At 42.4% G+C, this 18,146-nt stretch overlaps 1 long non-coding RNA gene across 2 annotated transcripts in view; it reads left to right on the top strand.

Moving 5' to 3' along the window:
• Positions 1–16,582, top strand: part of LOC113882628 — a 38,668-nt gene extending 22,086 nt beyond the window's left edge. The window contains exons 1-4 of one of the 2 annotated variants that reach the window (XR_003508404.1): positions 9,382–9,739; positions 10,163–11,419; positions 13,785–13,920; positions 14,712–16,582. This is a non-coding gene — a long non-coding RNA (uncharacterized LOC113882628). Of the gene's footprint in view, positions 1–9,381; positions 9,740–10,162; positions 11,420–13,784; positions 13,921–14,711 lie in introns of those variants that run through there. The other variant, XR_003508403.1, reaches the window with a different exon arrangement.
• Positions 16,583–18,146: the final 1,564 nt, after the last annotated feature.

Genomic DNA, 18,146 nt, shown 5'->3' with positions numbered 1-18,146 from the left:
CTTGTCCCCTTGAAACACATCTGTCGACTCCAGGTAAATTACCCTGTTCTCCATTCTCTTCTCCCCTACTCCCGAGAGGCCATTCCTCATTATTAAAGAATCACATAATTTCATATTTAAAGAGGACCTTCAGGATCATGTAATTCAACCAATTTTCTTTTTTTTAGTAGTCGAAGAAATTTAAGCCCAGGGAGATTAAGTGATTAATGTCTCACTGGATTAAAACCAACCTATCTAGAATTAGTTGTAGGCTCTTTTGATGGTCCTCATTCATGTTTGTCTAGGAGATGTAACTCACGAGAACTTGATCAAGTGGACCTCATTTTAACTGTGGAATTTACTATTTTTCTTTCAGAGTTTATTGGATAACACTTTGGAATCCATTGAGGCTGGGCATGATGTGAAGAGTTGAACATCATCTAGTCCCAGTACATTGTTTCAAAACCATAAGCCCCAGGTCCATAAACACAAACTGCATCTGCTTCTGTCCTGGAATGTTTTTATGTAAATCTGCAGAGTTTGATGAGGATGTTTGGTTGTGGAGGGTGCAGGGACAGGAACACAGACGCGATTACACTGAGCTGGACTGTGTGGGACAGGCTGTGGCGGCCACAGGATAGGTGCTACAAGATGAGGGAATGAATTAGTGAAGCTCCATGACCAAGCTACATGCCTCCTGGAACATCTGAGAGAAGAGTGTGGTGTGGTGAAAAGACTATCGGTTTAATGGTCAAAGTCGGTTCTGTCATTTACTACCTGTGTAACCTTGGGCTTCCCAGGTGGCTCAGTGATAAAGAATCCACTTGCCAAGCAAGAGATATGGGTTTGATCCCTGGGTTGGAAAGATCCCCTGGAGAAGGAAATGGCAACCCACTCCAGTATTCTTGCCTGGGAAATCCCTTGGACAGAGGAGCCTGCCGGGCTACAGTCCATGGGGTCACAAAGAGTCGGACATGTTTTATTGACTAAACAGCAGCACCCTTGGTGAAAAGAACGTGTGTATATCAGTTTATGTATAAAATGAGAGTAATTAATACTTACCTTGTGGTTGTGTTAGATGGATAAAAGATGACATAGATAAAGTCCCTGGTATGTACAACACATGCAAAAAATGTTCACATGTAAGTACATATGATGTATGTGTGTGTGCATGGTATATTTGTATGTAAGGAGTGGGGTGAGTGTGTATGTGTGTGTATTGGATTCCAAAGGAAAAGTTGAGGTTTTCTATTAAAAAGTGTTGTTTCTTTCTTTCTTTCTTTTTTAAAGAAAACAGGTGATGCTCTCTATAACACACATTTCTGCAGTTTCTAGCAGTAGGTGAGGTATGAGTGTGAGCATCGTCATGATCTATTCCTTCTTGCTTCATTCAGACATCATGGAAACAAGCCAAAAGGGAAACTGTATGACTTCTCAGAAAAAAAGAAGTCAAACAAAAAAATTCTCAAAAAATTCTGTCAACTCATATAGTGTTTATTAAACATTTTATTTCCCCAGCACAAAATGGAGGGAAAGTAATTCCAGCCAACAGTGTTTACTGTCTATTGGGAAAATAGTATTTTATACAGCAGACAACCAGAGAACCATTCAAGGTGGTATGCAAACCATTACCAACTCGCTCTGTGTTCAGAAGAATGGTCTCAGTGTCTGGAGTTGACTTGTAAAGGCATCTTGGGGGGCTATCTAGAGTTGTATTTGAAAGTGAGCTTTGGAGACATGAGTCCTTGAACCATTACCATAGCTTTGTCCGATCACTAAATTCTAATCCTTGATCACCTAATTTGCAAAAAGAAGAAAATATTTGCTTCTCAGCTATTTTGAAGATTAAGCAGATAATACATATAGATCACTAAGCACAGACTCTGTCACATAGTTAGAAATATCAGCAAATTGGTCATATATATATATATATATATATATATATATATATATATTTCTTGTTAAAGGTGAATCTCAAATACTCACAAGTGTTATCAAGGGTGTGGGGAAATTGGAGCCTTCATATACTGGTTATGAGTGAGTGAAAGTTGCTCAGTCGTGTATGACTCTTTGGAACCCCATAGACTATACAGTTCATGGAATTCTCCAGGCCAGAATACTGGAGTGGCTAGCCATTCCCTTCTCAACTCACAATGCAGGGATTGAACCCAGGTCTCCTGCATTGCAGGTAGGTTCTTTACCAGCTGACCCACCAGGGAAGCCTAGAATACTGGAGTGGGTAGCCTATCCCCTCTCCAGCAGATGTTCCCGACTCAGGAATTGAACCATGGTCTCCTGCATTGCAGGCAGATTCTTTACCAGCTGAGCTACCAGGAAGCCCCATGGGGATGTAAAATAGTGCAGCCACTTTGGAAAACAGTCTGGCAGGTTTCTAAAATATTAAGCATAGAGTTACCATAGGACCAAGCTATTCCACTCCAAGAGAAATGAAAACATATATACACACAAACACATACACAAATATTCAGAACACCATTATTCTTAACAGCTTCAAATTAGAAACAAGGAAATGTCCATCAGTGATGAATGGATGAACATAATGTCGTATATCCACACAGTGAAATATTATTCAGTAACAGAAAAAAAATGAAGTACTAATACACACTAAAATATGGGTGAACCTTGAAATCCAGATGAAAGAAGCCAGGCACAAAGATCCATTTATGTGATTTATGATTCCATTTGTGTGAAATGTCCAGAACAGGTGGATCATCCACAGAAGCCAAAGTAGGTTTGTGGCTATCAGGGGACAGTGTGGATGGTGATGAAAGAATTGCTAATGGATCTGAGTTTCCTTTTGAGGGTGATGAAAATACCCTGGAATTAGTGGTGGTGGTTGCCCAACATTGCAAATGTACCAAATGACTGTATGCTTTAAACTAGCGAAGTACATGGTATGTGAACGAAATCTCAATAAAGCAGTTTAAAAAAAAAAAGTGATTTTTTTTTTTTTTTTACTTTTTATTTTGTATTGGGATATAGCCAACTGGGGCTTCCCAGCTGGTACTAGTGGTAAAGAACCCATCTGCCAATGCAGCAGTTGTAAGAGACATGGGTTCGATCCCTGGGTTGGGAAGATCCCTGGAGGAGGGCATGGCAACCCGCTCCAGTATTCTTGCTGGAGAATCCCACGGACAGAGGAGCCTGGCAGGCCATGGTCCATAGGGTCACAAAGAGTCGGACACAACTGAAGTGACTTAGCACAAACACACATACATATAGCTGATTAACAATGTTGTGATGGTTTCAGGTGAACAGCAAAGGGACTCAGCCGTACATATACATGTATCCGTTCTCCCCCATACTCCTCTCCCATCCAGGCTGCCACATAACATTGAGCAGAGTTAAAAGACATGAGGTAGTTGGACAAGTGGAGAGAAGCAAGCCAGCAGAGCAGAGCAGACTGGGACCTTGGGATCCAGGCAGCTGAACCGAGGATTTGAGAGAATTGTGGGAGGGGATGGGGCATCAAGGTAAGTCGGTGAAGATCATGTGTAATATTTCAGTGCTAGCTTACGATGCAATCTGAGGCCACCTTGGGGTGGTAGGAAGGGCAGAAAAAATGGAATTTTTCAGATGTATCAGAATGTAGCATGGACTGGAATGAGCAGGGGGTAAAAATCAGAGAACTCTAGAGTAGCTTCTGACAAAAGAGGAGACGTGTGTGTGTGTGTGTGCGCGTGCGCGCTGTGTGTGGGTCCTGGGTGCGTGTGTTAATCTGTGAGGGACCCGCGGGCGTCAGGGCCAGGCCTCCTTGTGGCTGCAGTGCGGGGTCCGGCCTCCCGGGGGCGCTATGAGCACGAGCGGATCCGCCTGGTGGGGGTCGCACCACTACGTGGCGAGAACCCCCATCCTTGCTCACAGCCCATCTTGCTTTCTGTGAAAATTGTCCTTGAGGTAGGAAGAGCCTCATTTTCCGTACAGAACAAACACAAATACGATATTTCATATCTTCTCTGCCATTTTCGCCCTTGTCTGTAATTGGAAACTCTTGCCCCCAGTCTTACCTGTAGGATTCTGTCTTCAAACGTGCGATCCTGTTTCTCCCCTTGCCAGACCCTCCCCGTCTGTCTTCTGTTTTTCTCCTTCAAATTGTCACGATCTCTGATTTTATTCGTCAGTTCTTTTGATTAGGGACGGTAACGGAGCAGGGCAGGAGCGGGGGTGGTGTTGGGGGGTGGGATTCCTCTGTTTCATTAGTTTCTGATGAAGCCCGCGCTTTGGCCAGGCTGCTTTCATAAATCCACACACTTTCCGTCTGACAGCCTCCCCTCTCCATCTTTCTTGCAGATTCAGGTTTTGTGCTCAGCGGCGTCTTAACTCACCTCCAGCCGATTCTGAACGTTGAGGTTCTCTTTGCCCTTCAGCTTGCTATTCACCATTTTCTTCTTATTCCTGGATTTTGCCCTTTTCCCTCAAGTTCACCGTCCGAGACTTTCTCTTGGGAGTCACCCTCAATGACAGCATCAAACTTGTCTCTGATGGGGATGTGGCTGCCCGCAGCCGGGCCTATTAGACAGCCTCTGCCCCTGTGCAGAGAAGAGTCCCTGTGCCGAGTTAGCATGTTCTTATCAACCTATATTGTGATCAGTGCCCCATAGAGAACTGAACTAGCATCGTCTTCAACAATTTTAATTGTCAAAGCCCCCAGCTTCTCTGGTGGCTCAGATGGTAAAGAATCTGTCTGCCAATGCAGGAGACAAGGGTTTAATTCCTGGGTCAGGAAGATCCCGTGGAGAAGGGCATGGCAACCTGCTCCAGTATTCTTGCCTGGAAAATTCCATGGACAGAGGAGCCTGGCGGACTACAGTCCATGGGGTCACAAAGAGTCCGACACAAATGAGCAACTAACACACTACCTTTGAGGGATATACCTGGATTCTGACTTTTAATTTGCTTCTGAGCCTTTGTTTTGTGAACTTTGGCCAGTCTTTCAGCTTTATCAGTGAGAATGCATTTCAGGAGTCTCACACATCCACACCTTCTAGGTGAGAAGGAAGGCAAACAGCCCTCCAGGGCTGCCTTGATCTAGTCCCAACCCCTCAAGGCTGCCTTTGCTACCCAGCATACAGGAGGATTAGCTTCCTGCTGCTGCCTTCTTCCTGACAACACAAGAAAGTTTCCAGGCCTTGCAATTTCATACTCTGGTCCCTATTGTTGGCATCAGTCTTCTGGATTGTGAAGGGCCTTTTGTTTGAGACCTTTCAGTAGAAACCAGAGCTTCTCCACTCAATGAAGCAATATACCATTTCATAGACTCCAAGATGACATCAATTTTAAGACATATTTTATGTCCCCCACACAAAAAAAGAATGTAGCCACTTAAACTATGACAATCATTGATTGTAAGACCATCATGTGGAAAAAAATATACAACTTAGAATCATAAATATGTAGCACAGTGGTTGCATGTTGAGGTCAACCTGATAGGGTTTGAATCTCAGCTCTATTTAATGTCTGACCTTGGGCAAGCCACTTAACTTCTCCTTGCCTCAGGTTCCTCAACTGTTGGGGTGATCATAATAGTATCTACTTAGAAGGATAGATAAGGATTAAATAAGTGTCTATATACACAACACTTAGTAGCTGGGTATAATAAAGGCTCAGTAAGTGTCAACACCTTTTATCTGAATGCTAATAAAAAGTATGTGCCTGTGCATGCTCAGTCGCTAAGTCATGTTTGGCTCTTTGCGGTCCTATGGACTGTAGCCCACTAGGCTCGTCTGTCTGTCAGGTTTTCCAGGCAAGAATACTAAAGTGGGTTACCATTTCTTCCTTCAGGGGATCTTCCCCATCCAGGGATCGAACCCAGGTCTCTTGTACCTTTTGTATTTGCAGGCAGATTCTTTACCACCGGTGGAGGCAGGAGGAGAAGGGGACAACAGAGGATGAGATGGTTGGATGGCATCAACGACCAGATGAACATGAGTTTGAGCAAGCTCCGGAAGTTAGTGATGGACAGGGAAGCCTGGCGTGCTGCAGTCCATGGGGTCACAAAAAGTCGGACACGACTGAGCAACTGAACTGACTGAATCTTTACCACTGAGCCACCTGAGAAGCCCCTTTTAAAAGTATAATCACCATGCATCTTAGACTGCATTAACTGTTGCTGATTTATCTTGACATGCTCTATTTTGATGTTTCTCTCTCTCTCTCTCAATAGCCACTTACCCCTTTAAAAGTGCAAGTTGCACATTTGTTAAGGCTTAAATTGGCTAGTTTTTTTTTTTGCCTCTGTATTCTGACTGCACTAATGGTGGCCTCAATGAAGCAGAAAGCAGATATCCACAGTATCATTTTGAGGATTTGGGCAGGAAAATACGAATAAGGAAAGAAAGAAAATAGTGGGGAACCAGTGGGTTCTCTGTTTATTCACTGACAAAGAAGTGGCTATTTAAAAATGGATTTTCAAGAAGGAAAAAAGAATCAAGTCAAAATTAAAGTTAATTTTAGAAATTTTAGTCCCAATTGAAGATTGCTGATCTGCTTATTACTTTTTTTTTTTTTGAGAGACATTTAGAATTAGAAAAATAATGGTTGCTCAGCCATTCAACTTAAAGATATTTAAGTGTTTTAGTTGGCTTATAATCTGATGGTCAAAGTTTAAAAAATTATTTTAGTGAAAAAAAGTTTAAAGCAATTTCCTCTACCTACCTTGGGCTTCCCAGGTAGCACAGTGGTAAAGAATCCTCCTGCCAATGCAAGAGACCAGGGTTAAATCCCTGGGTTGGGAAAGATCCCCTGGACAAAGCAAAGGCAATCCACTCTAGTATTCTTGCCTGGAAAATCCCAAGGACAGAGGAGACTGGCGGGCTACAGACCATGGGGTCACAAAGAGTGAGGCATGACCAAGCAACTGAGCACCTACACAACCCACCTTGAGATTAGTGTATCTTTTTCTATTTTTTTTTTTTTTTTTTCTGGAGTGGCATTTAGAACAATTGGATTTCATGTTACAGTCATTCTGTCATTAAAACACTGAATCAGGTAATCATTTCATTTCATTTGCTTCACAGATTATCACCAAAAAGTACTCTTGTCATCAAGGCTTTGTTGATGTCTGTGGGGTTTTGTCCACATGGTACAGAGTTGACAAGCTAAATGAAAACAGGAAAGCATGCTGGGCTGAGCAAATGAGTTTGTTTGTGGTATTTGTATTGTGGTTGAAGCAGATAAATGGCTAGAGAGTAATATCGCCATCGACTGGGAATAGATCGTGTGTCACAATAGACCTCTGTGAATTCATCTTGGGGCCAGCTACTGGGGTCAGCCTCCATCTCTCTTAGGACCTTTTTCAGAAGAGAGATGTGAAGTTCCGGGCTGTTAAGTGAACTATTGTGTTTCAGTGAAGTTCAGGTATCATAGGTTGTAAGACCCACTATGGTTTTATGTTCCACCAAGAAAACAAATTCAAAATCACTGCAGATGGTGACTGCAGCCATGAAATGAAAAGACGCTTACTCCTTGGAAGGAAAGTTATGACCAACCTAGATAGCATATTCATAAGCAGAGACATTACTCTGCCAACAAAGGTCCCTCTAGTCAAGGCTATGGCTTTTCCTGTGGTCATGTATGGATGTGAGAGTTGGACTGTGAAGAAGGCTGAGCACCGAAGAATTGATGCTTTTGAACTGTGGTGTTGGAGAAGACTCTTGAGAGTCCCTTGGACTGCAAGGAGATCCACTCAGTCCATTCTGAAGGAGATCAGCCCTGGGATTTCTTTGGAAGGAATGATGCTGAAGCTGAAGCTCCAGTACTTTGGCCACCTCATGCGAAGAGTTGACTCATTGGAAAAGACTCTGATGCTGGGAGGGATTAGAGGCAGGAGAAGGGGACGACAGAGAATAAGATGGCTGGATGGCATCACTGACTCAATGGACATGAGTCTGAGTGAACTCCGGGAGTTGGTGATGGACAAGGAGACCTGGCGTGCTGCGATTCATGGGGTCGCAAAGAGTTGGACACGACTGAGCGACTGAACTGAACTGAAGAAAACAAAAATTACTCCTACAACTGTAGCACCATGATTTTTTTTTTTTTATGCCTTAGAATTTTTGTTGGAAAGGTTTTTTTTTTTCAAGTTTTCTTTGATGTGAACCATTTTTTAAAGTCTTTAGTGAATTTGTTACAATACTGCTTCTGTTTTATGTCTTTTTTTTTTTTTGACCCCAAGGCATGTGGGATCTTAGCTGTCCAACCAGGGATTGAACCTGCATCCCATGCATGGGAAGGTGAAGTCTTAACCACTGGACCCCCAGGGAAGTCCCTGGAAAGGTTCTTGTACTTATTTTGGCATTGATTTTGCCCCTATATATCTCTTGTGCATATGTAAAAGGCAAACTAAAAATGAAATACATTGGCTGAGGAATTTACAAAACTTCATTTTCAGAATGTGATTCTTATGAATTAGTTTCCTACTTGGAGTCTGTAATCTTCATGTTTTGCTGTTCAGGCTTGTCCTCTGTGCCATCAAAAGCATTGGTGATGGAGCATTTCCCAAAAGCTTCCTCTCCTGTCTCTAGGATTCACTTCTGAGTCACTTCACATGTTTTATGCAGGTCTAAAGGCAGTGATAACTGGCCAACTACTGGTGGCTAACGGTGATGGTAAGATGTATTTTGATTTCAGAAATATTAAAATGTGGGTAAAGATGTGTCTCTTTAAAAAGTAATTTTATTTATTTAATTTTGGCTATGCAGGGTCTTTTTCGCTGCACAGGCCTTCTCTAGTTGTGGTGAATGGCGGCTACTCTTCACAGTGGTGAGCAGGCTTCTCATTGCAGTGGCTTCTCTTATTGCTGAGCACAGGCTCTAGGGTGCCTGGGTTTCAGTAGTTCCACCTCCCAGGCTCTAGAGCACAGGTGCGGTAGCTGTGGCACACGGGCTTAGTTGCTCCGAGGTATGTGGGCTCTTCCTGGACCAGGGATCGAACACATATCTGCTGCAGGTGGAGTGTCCACCACGGAGCCACCAGGGAAGTCCCAAAATGTCTCTTTAGGTTCACGCTGAGGTCTGTCTCTCTCTTACCCTGGACACAAAGGAGGCTTTTGTCCTCTGGTTCCACAAGTTGACGTTTCACACCAAAGGGCAGGGGCAAGTGCTGGGTTGAATCGGTATTTAAATTGGTATTTATATTAATGTATCGGTATTTATCGGAGAAGTCACTGGCGACCCACTCCAGTACTCTTGCCTGGAAAATACCATGGATGGAGGAGCCTGGTAGGTTGCAGTCCATGGGGTCGCTAAGAGTCAGACATGACTGAGCGACTTCACTTTCACTTTTCACCTTCATGCATTGGAGAAGGAAATGGCAACCCACTCCCGTGTTCTTGCCTGGAGAATCCCAGGGACAGGGGAGCCTGGTGGGCTTCCGACTGTGGGGTCACACAGAGTCGGACACGACTGATGCGACTTAGCAGCAGCAGCAGCATCAGTATTTATCGGTATTTATATTAATTGGTATTTTCAGCTCCTCACCTCTCACTCAACAGCTCAGATCTCCTGTGTTCCCTTTCAAACCTCTGTTGAAGGCAACTGGGTGAACCTTTGGGGGAAAAGAAAAATCAAAACCCAGTACAGAACTTGTTCTGGATCTGTTCCCTTTCAACACTCCTTGGTGATGTCAGCGGAAGTTCTCTGGGGCACATCATTCTGTAAACATGGGCATCTCCAAGGGATGAAGATTCTGTTGCTCCATTCTGTGCAAGGCGGTTGGCTAAGAAAATTGTGACGTTTTCCAGGTACAGTTGACAGTCGCTCTGAGGAAAGCACTGTTCTGAGTCTTTTGGGGATATGCTTTCATTGGCCTTCGTAACCTACTGCTTATAGCTAAATGGCGCTGAGAAGGCCACATCTGTTGGGAAGGAAGAGTCTCGTGTCTGTGGGTTTTAGGGAACAATCTGCATCACTGTAATCTTAACACATAATTCGATCTGCCTGGAGAGATGAGCTCTTTGCCTAACACCCAGCTGGACAGATTGCACTCAGGAAGGTCACCCAAGATGCTCGCTGTTTGTGCATGAAAATGCGTCAGTCTGTCTTTTCCATTTTGCCATTTCCCGTTTTCTTTGAGCACCGGAGTTTGTTTATTCAATTGTTTTATATTTGGGCAGCTGGGGACTGAGATATTTCTTTTCTGTTTGTTTCTCCAACTCTTTTTACAGTTTAACAAGTCAAATACAAAACTCAGGGGACTTCATAAGCCTCATGATGGAGCTGTGAATAGCATCCCATTATTGATTGGAAATACTGCATTGGAATGCCGCGGAAGAGCCCCAAACCAAAACTTTTCAGATGCCTGAAGCTGTGAGCTTTCCAATTAGGCTGAAAGTTTCCCTTGATAACCAGTAGTGCTGAAGCTTTTAATATTGTTTTGGCCTATCAGTTCTTAGCACAATTTTCTAGTTATGAAGGCCAGCGGATCACTCGGCGTCAGCGAGATAGCTCATCCATCCCACTTGCACGCTTTCTGATCAAATATGCTATCTGAAAAAAAAGGAATCTTCAGCTTCACGTAAATCGATCGTAATTGGGAGCAGTTCGTCTTTCCTTCTTCAATGCTATCTCCTTCTGTGCAGCCTATTTTGCATCCAGAGATACATTTGAAAGTCGAAATCCCTTGAAGCTAAATATTCTAAACTGACAGAAGAATTTCTAGTGGCACACCAGCCTGGAGCCATGTTTTTATGAGGACATCACTTTCTATTTCTAAGCTTCAGTGTGCATTCTTGCTTCCTTATTGCTGGGAGCCATGCCACATCAACTTGCCTCCTTTTCAGCTTTTAATGTTTTTTTAATGGAGTCCAGTTTTCCGCCTAAGTTATGGCTAGCCTTCTGACAAACCATCAGACACCTAAGCAACCAGAATGGAGGTGTCCAGATGTGACATGGTGTGGGGGTAAACTTGCATGCCATTGAATAAAACCATATTCTAAGAATTCCTTTATACCTGGCCTCTGAATGTGCCATGAAGGCTAAAAGGGGCTTAAGAAAAACATTTTAAAAATTAATATGTGACCTGAAGTCTTTTCTTGTAAGCCACTAGCGAAGGCAATCATTTCTCAATCTGACTGGCGTGGTGAGTGTGTTGCCTGAACAGTGAAATAGCAGCACAGCTGAATTTTTTTTTTTTTTCAAGTTTAAAATTGCTCGCGGAGCTCTGAGGTTAGTTATCTAATGAAATAAAAGCAAGCGTGCTTTGCATGTACCTGGTTGTTTAGAAGAACTTAAATAATTGTAAAGTACAAAATGATGAATCATTGCAGATGCAAATTCATCAAGGACAGTGGTATTTCTGTGATAAAGGAAGAAGTCTATGTTCTTGAAAGTCAGTAATCTATACAGCTTGGAAGACATCCGCAGAACATTTGGTAATTAAATATGCCCTCAACTGAGAAATAATGCCTGGAGTTGTCCTGCTGGTAAGTAAAAGGTATGCCTTTATGCCTGGGTTTTACGATTTCTGCTTGGAATCTTGTAGGTGTTCCGGTTGTGAGGGTACACAATCTACAGAATAATATGAGTAAATGTTCTGACTAAGAGACAGGGTTCATCTTATCTTTTTAGATTCACAACAGCTGAGTCTTTCTTGGGATTCGGATTTCAGCTCAATGTTTTCCCCTCCCCCAGGAAACCTTCCCATCCTTGTGAGCCCACTCTGTGTCATCATTTTCCTTTACTTTTATTGTTGTTTGAAATGATTGTCTTCATTTGGTGGCTGATTTGTTGATGCCTCTGCCTGGTAGAAAATCAACTCATTGAGAGTGGGATGTTGTTAACTGTCTCCTTTACCACTTTACCCTAGCTCCTAGAAGCAGTGACTGGTACATTGGAGGTTTTCAATAAATAATGAATGAATGCATGTATGAAAGCAGAATTCTGACTGCAATATAACTCCAAAAAGAGTTATAGAACATTGGATGGCCCATGAGCTGGGTGTAAGATACGGCCATTTATGACATCTGAAATGTAGTCTAATGAGGTCAGGAATTTTCTTTTTTCCTTTTTTTTTTTCCCCACACCACATGGCTTGCAGAATCTTAGTTCTCAGACTAGGGACTGAACCTGGGTCACTACAGTGAAAGCGCTGAGTCTTAACCACTGGACTACCAGGGAATTCTTAGGAATTTTCTTTATGCTTGAAAAAAATCAGGCATGGCATCTGATATTTTAAGCGATTGGAGGTGGGTTAATGCAGAAGTGTTGGGGAGATGAGCTGGTGTTACATTCATTCCAGGGCTGTTATAGGGAATGTGCAGGGAGGGGGTTCTCTCAGAGTGCCCACTGGCTGGGTGTCCCAGGAATAAGACCTGCAATACCAAATTACTGTGATTGACAGGGACCATCCTTTCCAGTGTCAGAATTCCTTGAACAAAGTTTGAAATTCCTTGAACAAAGCATTTTTCCTTGGACAAAGGATAGGAAAGTATTTTAGCAATTGATTAATACTTTGGGTACTTTCTGTTAATACATCTTGCAGTCTTTTACATTGGTAAAAACTGTTGTTGCCAAAAAAGCAGTTTGGCTGATGGAATCTGATATTCATTAGAAAGATTAGTAACTTAAAGAAAAGTACTTCTTTGAATTTGATGTATTTTACAGGAAGGGGCCTAGTTTGATGTTGCCCAGCTTAACTTTTCATACAAATTGCCCTTGAGGAGTGTTTTTTAATCTGATGCATTTTTATCCCTATCTTCTGAAGTGGCATTAAAAAAAAAAAAAAATAGGAGGCTAGAGTAACATGGAAAGCAGCTTTTATTCACTCCAAGGACAACTAACGCACATACAACCAAGGGCAGAATTAGTCTCTAGGTGCATATATTAGCCTAAGGGTGTCATGGGTGTCTGTGTCTTACTCAGGAAACTCTTTAAAAAATAATTACCTTGTGATTAGTATCTGATGCCAGTGGTATATTTTCACTTGAAAAGCCTGAGGTCTTTATTTCCTTGAGACAATGAATGAACTTCTTTTCACCTTGTTCTTGGCTGTGTTTCTTCCTTGATCTTAATATAGACACACAAGCCTTCCTGGTGGCTTTCCTGGTGGCTCAGATGTAAAGAATCTGCCTGCAATGTAGGAGACCTGGGTTCAACCCCTGGGTCAGGCAGATCTCCTGGAGAAGGAAATGGCCACCCATTCCAGTATTCTTGGAGCTTTCCTGGTGGCTCAGGCAGTAAAGAATCTGCAATACAGGAGACACAGGTTCAATCCCTGGGTCAGGAAGATCCCTTGGAGAAGGGAATGGCTACCCACTCCAGTATTCTTGCCTGGAGAGTTCCATGGACAGAGAAGCCTGATGGGGTATAGTCCATAGGGTCTCAAAAAGTAGCACACAACTAAGCAACTAACACTCGCACTTTCACACACCAAGGCACCCTTGTTGGCCTGCTGCCCCTGCCAATGGTAGATTTCCCAGTAACAATTTCTCTTCATACTGTAATTGCAGTCTGGTTAAATCACAAATACTTACTAATGCCTTTTTTTATATTTAAGATATATATTCTATACCAGGTGGGGTATAATCAGAACAACAGAATTATCGTTTTCTTATGGATTCTATCGAATGCTTCTGTTGGGTCCAGCTACCAGCGGAAGCCATCAGAAGGATGAGTTTACACGTTTGACTAAATGTGGGGAACAGAGACACAATAGTGCTTGCTCTTCCCGGTTAAAACTCATTGATAACATTTTGTTCATGTTCAAAGACTCTTCAAAAATGAGTTTGGGAGCAATTCAGGGTCCAGCCTTTAATCATCAACCACTGCCTGACTCTTTCATCACTTCAGGGGTTTCAAGAGGACAGTGGATGGTATGTGGATGATGGCAATGACTGGATTGTGAACCACATATAGAAAAGCCATAATCCATGGCTTTGATGTCAAGAAGCCACAGCCCACCAATCCAATGATGTCAGCATGATGGGTGAGGAATTGTCAGGCTATTGTTATTGGCTTTTCAAAAATAAGGAGCTAGTGATGGGGGTTTCCTGGTGGCTCAGTGGTAAAGAATCTGCCAGCCAATGCAGGAGACAGGTCCAGATCCCTGGTCTGGGAGAATCTCACATGCTTCAGAGAAGCTTCACAGCTATTGTGCCTGTGCTCTAGAGCCCCTGAGCCCAACTACTGAAGCCTGCGTGCCCTGGAGGCAGTGCTCTGCAACAAGAGAAGCCACTGCAATGAGAAACCCACACACCACAACTAGAGAGTAACCCCAGCTCTCCGCAACTGGAGAAAAGCCCTCTCAGCAATGAAGACCCAGCACAGCCAAACATAAATAAACAAAATTGTTTTTCAAAAAGGAACTAATGAACTTCTTCTAGGGAGGGACATATATGTGAACGAGCTCTTTTGGGAAAAAAACAAAAAAACAAAAAACCTAATGTAAAAGGCCCACTGTTGGACTTATTTGAAGTATTTTGCACTTAAAAAATGTGGGGTTTTTTGGTCACACAGTATGTGGGATCATAGTTCCCTGACCAGGAATCAGACCTGCACCCCCTGCATTGGAAGCATGGAGTCTCAACCACTGGACCACAAAGGAAGTCCCCTTATTTGAAGTATTTTGTTCATGTTTTCTAAAATAGAGATGTGCAGGAAGAAAGGGCATGTCTGTGAAGATGATGACATCAGTAGTTGGGGTTCTTGGAGGATAGGGAATGGCCTTCTAGAATTTGTCATTAAAGTGTTTCATTATGTTTTTTTTTTTTTTCCCAGAAAAAAAGGATGAGAGAAGAAGAACCTGGAACAAGGGAGAAGGGAGGAAGAAGGATGGAGATCAGGAACATGGCCAACCTGTGTTCTCACTTGTAATTAGGGAGTAAAGGCTTGCCTTCATAAGCTTGCATGTCATATTTAACTGGTGCCTTCCTATAACATCTTGACTTAATAAAGAGGCTAGCAAAAGGAAAAGAGAAGAAAAATGAAAGAAAAAAATCCGCAGCAGGACAATAAAAAGTTTCCTCTTCACACCCACCGCCGTGGGGGTTTTTCCTTTGTGCCTCAGGGCTTATCCCACTGAAACGCATCAATTTTTGCTTTTATGCTGGAAATGCCCAAAAAACATTTGAAGCTTCCCAGCCACCCCTTGAGGGTGAGAACGTTTCACAATGTGTCTCCAGGGAAGGCTAGGGGGCCAGCATCGGGTAGAGAGGAGGCTTTCTCCCCTTCACAGGGGAACAAAGGACAGAACCTCAGAGTTCTTGACCCAATGTGTGACCTCGGGCCCAAGGCAAAACATTTTATCTCTGGGTCCTAGTGACATAAGCTCTCTGGGCTCTGTGATTGTGCTCTAGGATGTGACCAAAAACCTTTGATGGAATTACTGCCTCCTCTCTCTCTCTGCCTGGCCATTTATTATTCTGTATATTTTCGAGAGCTGTGGGAAACTTTCATAACCAAAGCCTAAGCCAGGCGAAAACTTGTTCTATTTGGAATTTGTAATGAAGTCAAAACATGGCCTGGATTTTCTGAAAGGCTCCTTTGGCTGCCTGCGACAGCCCCAGGGCACAATCAGACAGGGATGGAGCAGGCCTGGGAGCAGATTTCGTTACCAAGAATAGGACACAACAATATTTGCCTCCAAAACACCACGGCTGCTATTTACCTTCTCAGCTGGAAGAAGTGAGAGATAAATGCAGATTTCATATAAAGTGCAAATACCAATTCCTTGATTTCTAATTTGGGGGATTTTCCCCCCTCTCTAAGCTTCCTCTAAACAAAAGGTTAGGGAGAGTTTTTAGCATATTTGATTTCCTGACCTAAGGGAAGAAATTCTTTATTTCAGAACTTTTGACCCCCAAAGAGCTCTTACTTTTGCTTGAAAGCCTGAATAAAAATGGTTAGACGTGTAAAGCGATTGTGGGTTTTGCTAGTGCTTTCTTTTGTGCACTATGCCTGTTGGGGTGTTGGTCTGCAGGGAAATCCTATGAGAAAAACAAGTTTTCTCCTGGTTTGGATGGAAAACTTTGCCTACTTTTCAGAAGCTCTCGCAAATTATTTACTGGCTCAAACCTGATTCCTCCAGAGGAGCCTCGGTCCCTCACAAAAGTGCTAAGTGGTAAGATGTAGTTCCTAATTTTTATTTAAGTCAAAGGTTAATAGTATGAGGGGGTTTGTACCTTCACTGTTTCAAGTTAATATTTATTTTTTCACCGTCGTTTAAAGACTTTCCTACGGCCCTTATTTCACTGCTGAAAGCAGAGTAAGAGAACTAAGATTTCATGCCCCCAGGCTTGAATAAAGGAATAAAAACAGCACAACATTTGCATCTATTTAGCAATCTCTGTTCTAAGAGCCCCCTCACAGGGAGAGGAGGGGAAAACCGTATCTCTAGGTGAAATGAGGCTCTTCAGAAAGCTTTGCTGAAAACACAATTCAGAGAAAGATAATCATTGTCAGAAATGACCTAGGAATTCAAGGCCTTATGATTGAAAACACAAAGCTAAGAAAGGTGCATTCTCCTGCCTCCCTGCCTGCCCGGATATCAGTGAACATCAGCTAAAGGTGGCTGAAGAACCAATTTCATGCATCTACTGTACGAGGAAATGAACTGAGCCAAGGGCAAAAATAAAATTATACAAATGTTATTATAGACTAGCCTGCTTCTGTCCTAGTTTAATTCAAATTTTAGTGCTGCAGGCTTGGCTTCAGGCAGTAGCCTTCCTGAATAAATCAACATTTGCTTACATCTAAATTATTAGGGGAGCATGTGACTTTGTTTATTGTATAAATTATACGCAAGGTTAAAGCATTAACTGTTCAACTCGTTTTGTTCAGTCACCTCACCAATTCTCCCCCCAACCCCCCCAGTCAGCTGTCCCCCAAATAGGAAAGAAAAATCTCAAATTCCTAAGTTTTTTTCAGACGAACCCAATAACAGAGCTGCAAAGCCTTGTGAACCTGAGGTTGTGGGCAGGGGCCTGAAGGTAAGATGGAAGGTAGTCTCTTTTGGTTTTTTTTTTTTTACTTTTTATTTTGTATTGGAGTATAACCAATTAGCAATGTTGTGATAGTTTCAGATGGACAGTGAAAGGACTCAGTCATACGTACGTGCACATGTATCCATTCTCCCCCAAACCCCTCTCCCAGCCAGATGGCCTCATAACATTGAGCAGAGTTCCATGTGCTATATGGTAGGTCCTTGTTGGTGATCCATATAGTGGGAGATGGTATTAATGTTTAGACAAAAAGGAAAAAGGAGCCCAAGAAATTGTTCACAAGAGTCCTGATGGGGTGTCTGCACACTGTGAAATGGTGAGCTGGTAAGTAATCAGTTAAGTTGATTAAGGCAGCCAACCAAATGGGATAATTTAATATAAAACTAAAGAAAGCCTTTTGGCTAGGGTTTCAGTAGACAAGGAATTTCAAGTTATACGGCAATATTGGTCGCAAACATTTTTATTGCCTTTATTAGAAAAAAAAAGTTTAAACGTAGACCCTTTGGAAAAGGCATTTAAGAACAATGGAGGTTTTTTTTTTTTTTTTTTTTGGAGGGGGAGGATTGTGGTTTTTGCTTTTTCTTTTTTTTGTCTCTGCACAGCACTGTGAATGCCCTCCTGAAAGCTCATTCATACATGTTTGGGAAATAAGGATAGAGCTTAATAATTAGACAATTTGACTTTCTAAGTATTTAGACAAACCAGATTTCAGATGTGTTCTGCTTTGAGAACATTCAATCTAAATGAATATCAAGCGTTCAGAGTAGACAAATTTGAGGCAATTTTTGCTTTACAGAAGGTTCTTCTTTGTGTTAAGATCATCCATAGTAGGCTTCTTGTGAATTTTGACCATTTCCGGAGTGATAAATTTATTTACAAAATTGTAAATTGAATTCAATTGAAAAGATTAAATTCAGTCTTTTCCAAGAATGTGTGTGTTTCTTTCTCAAAACTCCTTCTAGAAACACTGCAGGTCAGATTTTCATATAAAAAGATCTTTTTCAATAAATGATTTGAATGAATGGTATGTTCAAGAGGAGAATCAACTTCACATTCAGCCAACTCCCAGTTCTTTTTGTTTGCATCCTAAATGGGGCTTTGAGATATTGGACTGTGGTTTTCCAAATATGGTCAGTGGGCCGTCATCCACAACCATAGAATCACCCAGCTGTGGAGCCCAAGAATCTGTTGCAGGAAGGCCCCTTCCAGAGCC

This window comes from Bos indicus x Bos taurus, chromosome 24 (assembly GCF_003369695.1).
Source record: "Bos indicus x Bos taurus breed Angus x Brahman F1 hybrid chromosome 24, Bos_hybrid_MaternalHap_v2.0, whole genome shotgun sequence".
Classification (NCBI taxonomy): Eukaryota; Metazoa; Chordata; class Mammalia; order Artiodactyla; family Bovidae; genus Bos; species Bos indicus x Bos taurus.
Note: the sequence above shows the minus strand (reverse complement) of the source record. Positions and strands in the feature narration are given on the sequence as shown.